At 43.2% G+C, this 12,711-nt stretch overlaps 1 protein-coding gene across 12 annotated transcripts in view; it reads left to right on the top strand.

Moving 5' to 3' along the window:
• abat (4-aminobutyrate aminotransferase) overlaps positions 1–12,711 on the top strand; it is a 167,095-nt gene that overhangs the window by 47,261 nt on the left and 107,123 nt on the right. The window contains exon 2 of one of the 12 annotated variants that reach the window (XM_069905432.1): positions 9,890–9,939. The exons of 10 other annotated variants lie outside the window; for them this stretch is intronic. The gene's annotated coding sequence lies outside the window, so the exon portion shown is untranslated. Of the gene's footprint in view, positions 1–9,889; positions 9,976–12,711 lie in introns of all 12 variants that reach the window. One more of the 12 variants, XM_069905434.1, reaches the window with a different exon arrangement.

Here is a 12,711-nt window from a genome sequence, read left to right as displayed (position 1 = left end):
CCTCACTTCCTCGACTGAAAATGGGAGGTTTTGGGTTTTAATGAAGTGAAACAGTCTAGCGACCCCCGGGTGGCCCATTGTGCAAGCTCTGCAACTGGGACATGTGGTTAAGAGTGGCACAAGTACCTCTGGATAGCGTGTCCGGGGGCTCATTGAGTCTCCTGGGGCGGTATAGAATGTCGTAGTTAAATGTAGACAATTCTATCCGCCAGCGCAGGATTTTGTCATTCTTAATTCTCCCCCTGTTCTGGTTATTGAACATAAAAGCCACAGACCGTTGGTCCGTGACGAGGATGAAGCGTTTGCATGCCAGATGTCGTCAGTGCCTTACTGCTTCCACAATGGGTAGGGCCTCCATCTTTACTGCTGAGTGTTTTACATCTGACCCCTGTAGGGTTCACGAGAAAAAGGCCACCGGTCGTCTGTCTTGGTTTAGGGTGGCTGCCAGAGCCACAACGGATGCATCCATTTCTACTTGAAATGGGATCAACTCATCTATGGACCGCATGGTAGCTTTAGCAATATGGTCCCTAATGTCCCTGAATGCTCTGGTGGCTGCTGGGCACAGTGGGAAAACTGAGGCTTTTATAAGTGGGCGGGCCCTGTCGGCGTTGTTGGGGACCCATTGGGCGTAGTAAGCGAACAGTCCCAAACACCTTTATACTGCTTTCAGCATTTGTGGCACTGGGAGGTCTAGGAGAGGGTACACACAGGCAGGGTCTGGGCTGATTTCCCCATTCTGCACTACGTAGCCCAGGATTGGCAACTTCCAGGCGCTAAAGATGCATTTGTCCCTGTTGTATGTTCTGCCAGCGGCCAAAGTGCGTGCCGGCTCCGGGATTTCTGGGGTCGAGCTCCAGCCTGTCTGGTTGCAGCACATGGTTGCAGCACATGGCTAAGCTACAGTCTCTGGTCCCTTAGGTAATGTTGGGGAACCCCGGGGGTCGTTCCTGGTCTCCATGTGGTCTCTGGGTCTAGGTGTAGCAAGGGTTGACTCTGGGGTACTGGGAGCTGCTGGTAGAGCCTCTGTGGGGCTTGTGTCTGCTGGAGAAGTAACCTGGGGGCTTGGGGCTATTGGCTGAGTCTCTGCCTTTGGAACGTTTGCCGTGGGCTTATGGGGGGACCCCAGCGGTAGCGTCAGGTCTCCGTGGTACTGGGGAAACTGCTGCTGGGGGAGTGATGGTAGCGGTGTCTGCTTTCCCTGGCTCTGGAGTGGTTGGGAATTCTGCACATACGTGGTGATCAGGAGCACGACGTGGAGATCCTTCCACCCGTGCTTGTAGCAGCCCCTTTCTGATTGGACTGGGGTTTAGGGTTGGCAGCGCCTGTTGATTCCAGTACAGCGGTCCTTCGCCATCTCTGTCCTCGGATGCACGTGTGTGCTGGTCGTCCCCGGATTCCATTCCTCAGGAAGAGTCTTCAGGTGGTCGGGAACGCGTGTTGGAGCAGAAGCAGCTTCCATCTTAGTAGCTATGGTATTAGTTTATTAAATTGTACTGACAATAACCACACCAGCAGTGTGAGTACAAGACAGCTTTAATAAACTAATATGTACACTAAGAGGTCTTTTCTCTCTGCAAGACAAACCTGGAAGGCTAGACAGTAGCTCTGGACTGCTTTATATACAAGGTCACCTGGATGACCCCTGGTGACCTAATGGTGTAATTATATATCACCACAAGTGCAAGCCAAGTATTCACACCTTGATGTTCTCACACGCTATTAGTAATCCAATGTTAGGTTTGTCAAACAGACAGTTTTCACAATAGTTGTTGTGCTTGCTCGAGCAGGATAGGTTAATGCAAAATTGAAGGTGACATTGGGGTGCCAGGCATGACACAGGCATGCATGCATTCACATTTGCATTCTGATTTACAGTGCAGAAATTTAGGCCACAAATCAGTTGTACAAAACAGAAATGGACCACATCCTTTTGACCCATTCACACTAATCGCATTTGCCCACAGTAGCGCTGTATTATTCGACACTTTGCCTGCTCAAGTCGAGTTTATTGTCATGTGATTGTAGTGACTATAGAAACATAGTGATTATATCTGATTCTATCACCTGCTGTAGCAACAAGTTTCAGATACCAGTCACTTTTTTAAAAAAAAGTTACCCCTAAAATCAGCTTTAAAAATCATTCCTCTCACCTTAAATCTAACTGTCTTATTTTTGATAGCTGTAGTCTTGAAAAAAATTCCAACAATCTATCCTATCTGTTACAATTTTATATTCCTCTCTCAACTCCAGGAAAAACAAGCCTAGTCTATCCAATCTCTTCCCATCACAAAAGTATTTAAATCTATGTAACATTCACATGAATCTCCTTTGTGTTTTCTCCAGCACAACTACATCTTTCTTGCAGTTCAGCGACCAGAACTGAACACAATACACCACTTGCAGTCTTACCAATGTTTTATAAAGCTATAAATTACATTCCAACTTTTATATTCTACACTCAACCTATGAAGGCAAGCTTGCCATTGGCCTTCTTTACAACCCTGTCTACCTGTGTTGCCACTTTTAGGGTCTATGGACTTGAACCCAAATGTCCCTCTGTTCATTAACATTCCTTCATGACCTACCATTTACTTCAAATGGCTGTGTATGTCCTACCCCATTTTGTTTTTATCTCACATTTTCATGATTAAATTTCATCTGCCAATGCTCTGCCCAACTTTCCATCTGGCTTACAGTCTTAGCCAAACGTCGCCTTATTCAAAACACCATCAATTTTTGTGTCATCCACAAACTTATTAATCATTCCTCTTAAATTCACCTTCAAATCATTAATATCTATCACAAACAGCAAAGGTTCGAGCACTGATCCCTGTGTAACACCAGACTTCCAATCAAAAAAGCAACCCCTACCCTTGCTTCCTTTCACCAAGCCCATTTTGGATCCAATTTCCAAGTTCGCCCAGCATCTGATGTGCCTTAAATGTCTGGACCAGCATGTTACGCAGAACCTCATCAGATGCTGAACTAAAGTCCATGTAGATGACATCCACCACTCTTTAAAAAAAAAATCAAATTGATAGGTAGAATTTCCCTTGCAAAAGACCATGCTGAATACTGTATCCTTGATCAGCCATTGTCATTTGAAATGCACATAACTCCTATCGCATCGAATTTTCTTCAATAATCCAAGTAATCTGTCGTCATCTGGGGAAAAGGCCCATCCGCCAGCAGCCATAGTTGTCGACGGCTCATAGGCAAATATTAATGTGGGCTGCCACAGAATGAGGACAGCATAGCTGTTGCCAGGATACCATGCACTACTTTTCTGCCTTTGCTCTCAAATGCTTATTGATGCAGTGAAATCCCTTTCAGTTGTTGTCCATTACAACATTGAATACACATTGGTGACAGAGAGCACTGAGGGGAATCCTGAAAAGATAGCATTACTAGCTTCCCTTGCGTAATGGGGATAGCATACCAAGTTGTTGGCCCAAAGCTTGCTGGGAAATGTCACCATATCCTAACTGAAACTGCCAACATTGCTCAATTTTTTTCCTAATGGGATCAGAAACTTGGGTGCCGGGCTTCATGATACAGATGTTCCACTGTGTAGCTGTGGAATACAGCACAAATAAGCATAGGTTTGTCACTGTTTAACACTAGGATATAATAGTGAATAGATGTCTGTAATTATATAGAAATGGGCTACACTGCTGGTGTTTACTGGTCTTTTGCTGCCATGAAATAAAATCTCAATTAGCACTTTTAAGAATTATTTGAAACACCTGTGACGTTGACCTTCCTCCGATTCAAATTTTGTTAGAGACTAACATCTTCTTGAACCTTAGGTTCAGTAGTTATTGAGGGGGGTAAAGAAACACAATGCTGGAGAAACTCAGTAGGTCAAACTGTGTACATTACGCAGCAAAGATGAAGATACAAAACCAATGTTTTGGCCTTGAGCCCTTCATCAAGGTATAGTCAAAATGTTGACAGGCACCCAAACAGAATAGTGGGGTGGGGGGGGGGGGGGAGGGGCAGAGCACAGTCCCACAAGCAGGAGGTAATGGATGGTTAAAGGAGGGGGAGTACACCAGCACTTCAGGAGGAGAGGGGATGGCTCTGAATGGAGAAGGAAGGGGGTGGAGAGGGGGGATTTATTGAGGAAATAAATTAAATTTCCAGAGATTTAGGTTATAAATGACAAGAATTAACCAATTATTTGGAAAAAAAAATGGTTTCATGTATTTTCCTGAATAGATCTTTCAAAATAAGTGGTCTTCTGGAAGAAATTTAGAATATAAATCTGTACTTTCCAGCAGAAAAGGTGTTGACCGCTGTATTAAAAAAAATAGTCAATGTTTCCAATCCAGGAGCAGATTGCAACGATCCTGCCAGGAGCCCTGGGATGAACCACCATTTCCCCAGCTGAAGCACTCAGCAGGCTACCTCACTTCCTGTTAGCGCAGAGCTTGAGAGGACGTTTTACCTCAAATTAGGGGGTAAGCAGGTGTGGCCAACCATTTACTTTTTAATTTAGATATGTAACATGGTAACAGGCCATTTTGGGCAGCATGGACTCCTGGAATGAAATAGCCTGTTACTGTGTTGTCTGTCTAAATTAAAAATTAAAAGGCTGGCCATGCCTGGTGTAGTTTCCGAATAAGATGTTACCCATATAAAGAGGTATTTCTTTCTTCAGAGGGCTGTGATGTTTTTGAATTCTGTACTCCAGAGATATGTAGAAGCAATAACACTGTATATAGTCAAAATGAATTCAAGCAATCTGGTGAGAATGTAGGAAAGTGGTCACATTTGAATCGGCAACATTCTTAACAAAGATCAGAATAAAATGAAGGACCTAATGGAATACAAATATCTACAGATGTGTGGTGGAGAGTGTGCTGACCAGCTGCATGACGGTCTGGTATAGACCCCTGAGCTTAAAGCCCCCTAAAAGGTAGTGGACACAGCCCATGACATCTCAGGCAAAACCCTCCCCATTATCAAGAACATCTACAGGGAATGTGGCCATTGGAGAGCAGCAGCAAGTATCAAGGATCCACACCACATGCTCTGTTCTTGCTGCTGCCATCAGGAAGGAGGTCTAGGTACCACAAGACGTGCCCCTCCAGGTTCAGGAACAGCTGCTGCCCCTCCACAAACTCAATCAGGAACTTATTTAAGGACTCTTATTTGTATATTCTATTTATTTATTTATCTCTATTTTGCAAAGTCAGTTTGTTTCCATTCATTATCTGTTTACAGTTCTTTATTTGTTTACATGTATACGCTGCATTCGGTTTTATTTTTGCACCACCAAAATTGTAATTCTGCCTCGCCTGCGGGAAAAAAATAATCTCAGGGTTGAATATGATGTCCTGTATATACTCTGACATTAAATCTGAAATCTGCTTTCATTACTAATCATGATTTTTCATCAAGGCAAATATTTAGAAAATCTTCTCTTCAGCCAAGTCTTGTTCCTGATCACTAAGTTCAAGATTCCCATCTGTCCTGAAATTGGTGGTGCTCTTTGATTTGTGAATTCTCTAACTGCACTCATGTGGTAAACCACATTTAATCCAGCCACAGAGTGAAAAGTGTTACACTTCTTTTGTAGAAACAAAAGAGAATCGGACTACTGAACCTGCTCCACAATAGACTCAGCTCAGAAACAGCCCATCTGTTCATTAAAATGGAAAAGAGCACCGGTGAAGTTTGTGTGCCTTTTTTTTAAGACAGCTGACGTTTTTTTTTCTTTACAATATTTTTATTAAGATCAAAAACTAGAGTACTTAAGGATGCATGTTAAAGGTCAGAATGATACATTACACTTAAATTGTATCATTTCATATTCTCAATCAAACAAATTGCTTTGCAGTAATATTTTAGTATTAAAAAAAATCTAAACCCACTACCAAGAAAGAAGTTCAGAATTTTGTTTTACAACAACCTTTCTATAATGGTTCGATATCTAACATTTATGATATGTTATTGGGAATAAGAGGGGCTCCCTCAGATAACTTAAATTAGTTGACTTTTTTTTTAATCAATTGAATTATTTTAAAGCTGTTAAAGGTATCTTCTTTCTTATTTGTTTTAAAATATGCATTCTTTCTTCTTTGGCTTGGCTTCGCGGACGAAGATTTTTGGAGGGGTAGGTCCACATCTGTTGCAGGCACGTTGGTGACTGACAAGTCCGATGCAGGACAGGCAGGCACGGTTGCAGCGGTTGCAAGGGAAAATTGGTTGGTTGGGGTTGGGTGTTGGGTTTTTCCTCCTTTGTCTTTTGTCAGTGAGGTGGGCTCTGTGGTCTTCTTCAAAGGAGGTTGCTGCCCGCCGAACTGTGAGGCACCAAGATGCACGGTTGGAGGCGAGATCAGCCCACTGGCAGTGGTCAATGTGGCAGGCACCAAGAGATTTCTTTAAGCAGTCCTTGTACCTCTTCTTTGGTGCACCTCTGTCTCAGTGGCCAGTGGAGAGCTCGCCATTTAACACGATCTTGGGAAGGCGATGGTCCATTCTGGAGACGTTACCCACCCAGCGCAGTTGGGTCTTCAGCAGCGTGGATTCGATGCTTGCGGATTCTGCCAGCTCGAGTACTTCGATGTGGTGATGAAGTCATTCCAATGAATGTTGAGGATGGAGTGGAGACAGCGCTGATGGAAGCGTTCTAGGAGCCGTAGGTGATGCTGGTAGAGGACCCATGATTTGGAGCCGAACAGGAGCGTGGGTATGACAACGGCTCTGTACACGCTGATCTTTGTGTGTTTCTTCAGGTGATTGTTTTTCCAGACTCTTTTGTGTAGTCTTCCAAAGGCGCTATTGCCTTGGCGAGTATGCATAATGCCAAGGTATATACATAGTAATAATAATCAATCAATCAGTTAATTAATTTTTAATAAATAAATTAATTAATAATAATTAAATGAATTAATATCAAGTAATGACAAACAAGGTTCATGTTATTAAATGGAAAAAAGTAAAAGAGAGAAAAAAAAACAACTATTCTAACCAGTGGTGCACGACTAATAGTAATTAAAAAATAATTTAAAAAGAGAACAGACATTAATACTCTGCAAATTTTGAAAGAAGTTGAAAAAAGGACCCCAAAGAGAAAGAAAGTTAAGATGTTAAAGGTATCTTAAAGTATCTCTACATATTTAAATCCATTTTAATTTCAAGTTTTTAAAAATGAGGTTAATTTTTTTGTTCGATGCTTGGGCATTCGTCAGTGGCTTGGACAGATGAGGAGGCAAATCCTACTGAATGCTGAAAGGATCTTTCAATGTTCTCAGAGGTTTGACTCACTCTCAAGATCTGTTGTTTGGCAGAGTGGGCTCTACCCATGTGTCAATATTACATCATGTAAGAGCTTTTGGCATTTTGATTTGCGTTGGCTTTAGACCCTAACCACATCACAGGACAGAGTTATGCCAACATTTGTATCCATATATTTTCAGTTGGAATTGAGATGATTGATGCTTCAACATTAAGCGACCTTGACCAGCAAATTTAATATGTTCCTTACTTTGCTCTGTAATTCTAGTTTTGGATGGATCAGTTGAAAGACTTTAATGAGGATATCGTTTCCTTTTTGAAGTCTGTGGAAGTAACTGATTTGCATTTGTTCTCTGCAGAAATCTTCAATTCACAATAAAGTCTAACATCTAGAATACCACGCATGTAAATTTTAGCAACATTAAAACATTCTAGATAGAGCCAAACACAATAAATATTTGATGATTCACTTAAATAGGTGTGCTCAGATGTGCAATTCGAACTCGTCTTGTGAGTTTCTGTTGCATTTGCCTGCAGCAAGTATATCTTAGATAAGGAATGCAAGAACTTTATAGCCCAGATAACACATTGATTTAACGTATATGTATTTTGCAAACTACCTACCTGGGAACCTTGCTGAGGAACTGAATCCAGCAGCAATTCCTGTTTTAACAGACAGAAGTATTAATCAATATTATTGTAATAAACTAGTTAAGCAATACATTGAGTAATGAGAAGTTATTGTCACGTACGCGAGTACAATTTGCTGATGCCTCAAAATTCTTACTCGCTGGAGCCATGTAGATATACAAACTACAAAGATACATATTAAATTACCACAATATGCCAAAACAGCGGAAGAGATAATACTGTAAATACATGAAGATAGCAGTGAGAAGAAGTTATGACCAGGGTGATGGTAGGCCACTTATGACGCCGGCTGCTTTTGTGAGGCACTGCATCAGATGGATGTCTTCAATGGGTGGGAGACCGATGCTTGTAAGTATTGAACTTGACTAGGAGGGCCACTTTCGGTAGCATTTTGTTTTGAAGATCAAGATTCAATTTATTATTATGTAATAAAACAGTGTCATATGACACAAAATTGCTTTTGCCTAATGTAAGGCAGACAGATTCGCGACGGGCTGAAATTGCCTGAAGCGCCTCCTATAGTCAGTGAAAGAGAAGCAAAGGAGAGTCCGCCCCCCCCCCCCACCCCATTGTGTAGATTTGTCTGCAGCAGCTTCCTTAGCCAAACAAACCATTAGCAACCTGAGCTCCAGATCTGAACCTCCAACATGATCAGAAATCCTTCAACGCCTTCGGCACCCCCTAGTTCCGATACCTAGTACTCCTTCAGCCAGTCTGCAGGCCAGCGCAATTCCCCCATCAGCCTCCATGAGTTCCTCGGCTCAATTTGCCTGCAACTGCTGCCATTGTGGATTCTTTAGCCGCAGAGCCCCCTCACTGGACCGTGGCCGTGGACGCCAGCCCCATTCGTCATCTCCTCTGCTTCCCCTTCTCGGATGGGAGGTGATCTCCCCATTTTCTGGTGCCTTGCACCAGTCCTCCGCTCCCCAGGAGCCTGCAACCCCTCCTCGGCAAGCAGGTTGCCAAACCAGAACATGATCTAACCAGTCAGTTTACTTTCCACAGTACACCAGAAGAAGATTGTTAACAGATTTAATGAATGTCAAATATCCTCAAACTTCTTAGAAAGTAAAGGAATTGGTGATCCTTCTTCACAGCCGCCTTGATGTGCTGGCTCCAGGAGAGGTCCTCCAACATGTGGACTCTCAGGAACTAAACCTCTCCAATGCCATCCCATCAATGAAAACAAATGTATGGTCCTTTGGCCTCCCCTTCTTAAAATCCATAAAATCCTCAGTCTTGAAGAAATTGAGAGCAGGATTTTTCTTCTGGCATTACACAATCAGTTTCTTGTTCTTAATCCTTCATGCTGATTCTTCATTTCCTGTTATTCAGCCAACAACAGTGGTTGTCGTCAGCAAATGTGTAGTGTATATTCGAGCCAAACAGCTATGTATTCGTGGGTGTACAGGCAATAGAACAGGGGGCTAAGCCTTGCATTGCTGCTGTGCTGGTGGTCAATAAAGAGGAGCTAATGCTCCCAATCCACACTGATTGGGGTCTGCCAATGAGGATCCAGTAACAAAAGCATGATTATCTTTTGCTAGCATAATGGTGCTAAACGCCAAGCTGTAGTCAATGCACAACAGCCTGACATAGTTATTCAGGTGATCCAGGTGACCAGGTGAATTAACACAGAGTGAGCGGAGGGACAATGAGATGGCATCCACTGTTGAGCTTCTGTGATGATCATCAAATTGAAGTGAGTCCAGGTCTTTCCCGACACAGGAATGGCATTTCATCACAGTAGACTTAAGTGCCGTTGGCCAATGGTCATTAAGGAAGGTCACCTTGATCTTCTTCGGCACCGGTATAACGGATATCCTTTTGAAGCAGTTGGGCACTTCAGTCCATAGCAGTGAGAGGTTGAAAATGTCTGCATAAACTCCACACAGTTAGATCATGCAGGTTTTAAAGGCATGACCAGGTACATCAACAGGGGTGGAGGCTTTCCAATAATTCTTCCTTCTGAATGTTCTTCTCACTACAGCCTCTGAATCAGGGAGCACAAATTTGACGGGGGCTGTGAGGTCTCGTGAGGTACGTCATTGTCTCCCTTTAATGATAAAGTTGATGGTAAGTTAAAAATATAGATTCACTTCAAAGATTAAAAACAATACTTCAGAGAATAGTGCTTTATATATATAAAAACCCAACACCCAACCCCAACCCACCAATTTTCCCCTGCAACCGTGTCTGCCTGTCCCGCATCGGACTGGTCAGCCACCAACGAGCCTGCAGCTGACGTGGACATTTTACCCCCTCCATAAATCTTCGTCCGCGAAGCCAAGCCAAAGAATTTCATTGTGAAGAATGCTGGCTGATTGGAGTGGATTGTGGAGCTTTAGTAGGGTGGAGTACTGTGGTGACTCTTGTGAATTATTAAGTTGCGTTTGTCTTTTGCATCTAGTCAAAATTTTTTTTAAATTTATTCAAATAAGATCAATGAGTTTTGTGAAAATTGCTTTTGGATTGGATGCCATTGTAATCATTGAATCTTTTGGGCCAAAATGAGGAGATTGACTTTTACACCGGTCATCATTTTTGACCTTATGAAGTACCTATGTCATTCAAGGCATCAGGAGGTCGGATGGCAGGTTGATAAGTCCTCATTCGGGGCGTCAGTAGCTTGGATGGGAGGTAGGTTGGGGGAGGATCCATGGTCAGGAGTTCGGATGGGTAGGTGTCCGGGCATCAGGGATTTGAATGGGCGGGTGGTCAGGGTGAGGATCTGCAGAGGCAGGAGCCTGGATGGGTGGGTGGTTTGAACAGGTTTTTTTAAAAATAGCACATTAGATATTTTCTTTCCACAACAAAACATTTTTTCTAATACTGCTCACTAAATGTGCTGCAAAGAATTCGTTTTCCATGTGTCAACACAGCAGGTGCTCATTTCTTAAAATGATTCAAGTAACAAGATTCTGGGGAGAAATGTGCAAATTTGGCATTATGAAACACGAAAATGATGTGGCTTGATTACATACTTCACGTTAAATTTGTTGAACTTGCTGAGCCACAAGCATCTGACATTACCAAGCCCTCAATGGATGACCATGAATTTGCAGAGGCATTGTCCAGGTGGATGGATAAATATCAACAGTTTTACAAAGTGAAGCACAATCTGCTGGAGGAACTCAGCTGTTTTGAGCCAAAACTCTTCAGAAACAGCGGGAAGTTGGAACGGAAGCAGTGCAAAGACGGCAGCGTGGGAGGGGTGAGATGGGCCCCATAAGAGATTGGCAAGCCAAGTAGGTAATGAGACATGATGGACAGGGATAAAGGAATGCAGACACCAGTCAAAGGGGAAGAGACAAGAAAAACAAATGGTGGAGAAAGAGACGTCATTATAGGGTCGAGTGGGTGATGAGAATGGGTAGAGAGCTAAGTGGGAATGGTTGGATTATGGACATAAAAGGGGAAAAATAGGGATAGAGAAGAAGAGAGAGGGGATTCAGAAGTTCTAGGTTGATGCCATTGGGATGCCTAAGTGGAATATGAAGTGTTGCTCCTCTAGTTTGCGTTGGGCCTCAGTCTGGCAGAGGAGAAGGCCCAAGACAGAGAGAGTGATTCCTACAGAAGGTGGACAGGGGTTAGGACATGTAGGTGTGTCCAGTTGTAGCTGGCAGAAATGACAAAGAATGATGTGCTGAATCCAGAATCTGATGGAGTGAAAGGTGAGGACCCTTTTCTGTTTGGAGGGAGAAGAGGTAAGAATGAAACACCAAGGAAATACAGTAGAGGGGAAGCTACATTGCTTGAGAAAGGCAGACATTTTATATATCCTGGAATGGAAAGCCTCCCCTTGAGAGCAGAAGGCAGAAAAGCTGGGGTAGGATCCTTACAAGAGGCAGAGGAGCAAGGTGTAGTTGAGGTTGCTCTGTGAATCAGTGAGTTTGTGGTGAATGTTAGTAGATAGCTTGTCTCCTGAGCAGGACACAGAGAGATTTAGAAAGCGAAGATGTGTCGGAAATGGTCCAAGTAAATTTCAGAGCAGAGTGGAGGTTAAATAGCAAAGTTTGATGAAATTGACGAATTCTGCACAGTCTAGGAAACAGCCCCAATGCAGACGTCAATGCCCCAAAGAATTGGGAGGCGGTACCAGGGTAGGTTTGGAACAAAGACTGTTCCACATAGCCATAAAGGGCAGGCAGAGCTGGGACCTATGGCTACATTTTTGATTTGGAAATGAAAGGAGACATTATTAAGGTTAAGAACAAGTTCTGCTAGGCGGATGGAAGTGTTGGTGGAGGGAAACTGATCAGAATGTTGTTCCAGGGAGGAATTTGACACCTTCCTTGTTTGGGAGAGAGGTGTATAGAGACTGGACCTTCATGGTAAAGATGAGATAGTGAAGACCATAAGATATCAAAGTGGTAGAAGGCATGGGAAGTATCCTGAATGTCAATGGTAAAGGACTGGACAAGGGGAGAGAGGATAGAATCAAGATGTGTGGAGATGAGGGAGGAAGTGGTCGAGGCGGGAAGTTTAGGGTTGGGGGCATCATCGGGTTGGAGGCTATGGTGGAGAGATCTCCTGATGCGAAGGAGTCAGTAGCTTGGTGTTTGTTGGAGAGGTCATAGTTCAGGGGTAGTTACAGAAAATATCGGAGTTTATCATCTGGCTTCTTCAAGGCAGCCATCAGTTTCCCAGGCCTCTACGGCATCCCTTTTGTCTACCGATTTGATAACAAGGTTGGAGTTGATGGAGGCAAGTGCATTCAGAAGGGTGCAGCATCTGCCCTCTCCTGTGTATTTCTAATTTTACAAAGCTGATTGATCTTGTAATGCTCCAAGAAATCACAGAATCCGATAT

This window comes from Narcine bancroftii, chromosome 12 (assembly GCF_036971445.1).
Source record: "Narcine bancroftii isolate sNarBan1 chromosome 12, sNarBan1.hap1, whole genome shotgun sequence".
Lineage (NCBI taxonomy): Eukaryota > Metazoa > Chordata > Chondrichthyes > Torpediniformes > Narcinidae > Narcine > Narcine bancroftii.
Note: the sequence above shows the minus strand (reverse complement) of the source record. Positions and strands in the feature narration are given on the sequence as shown.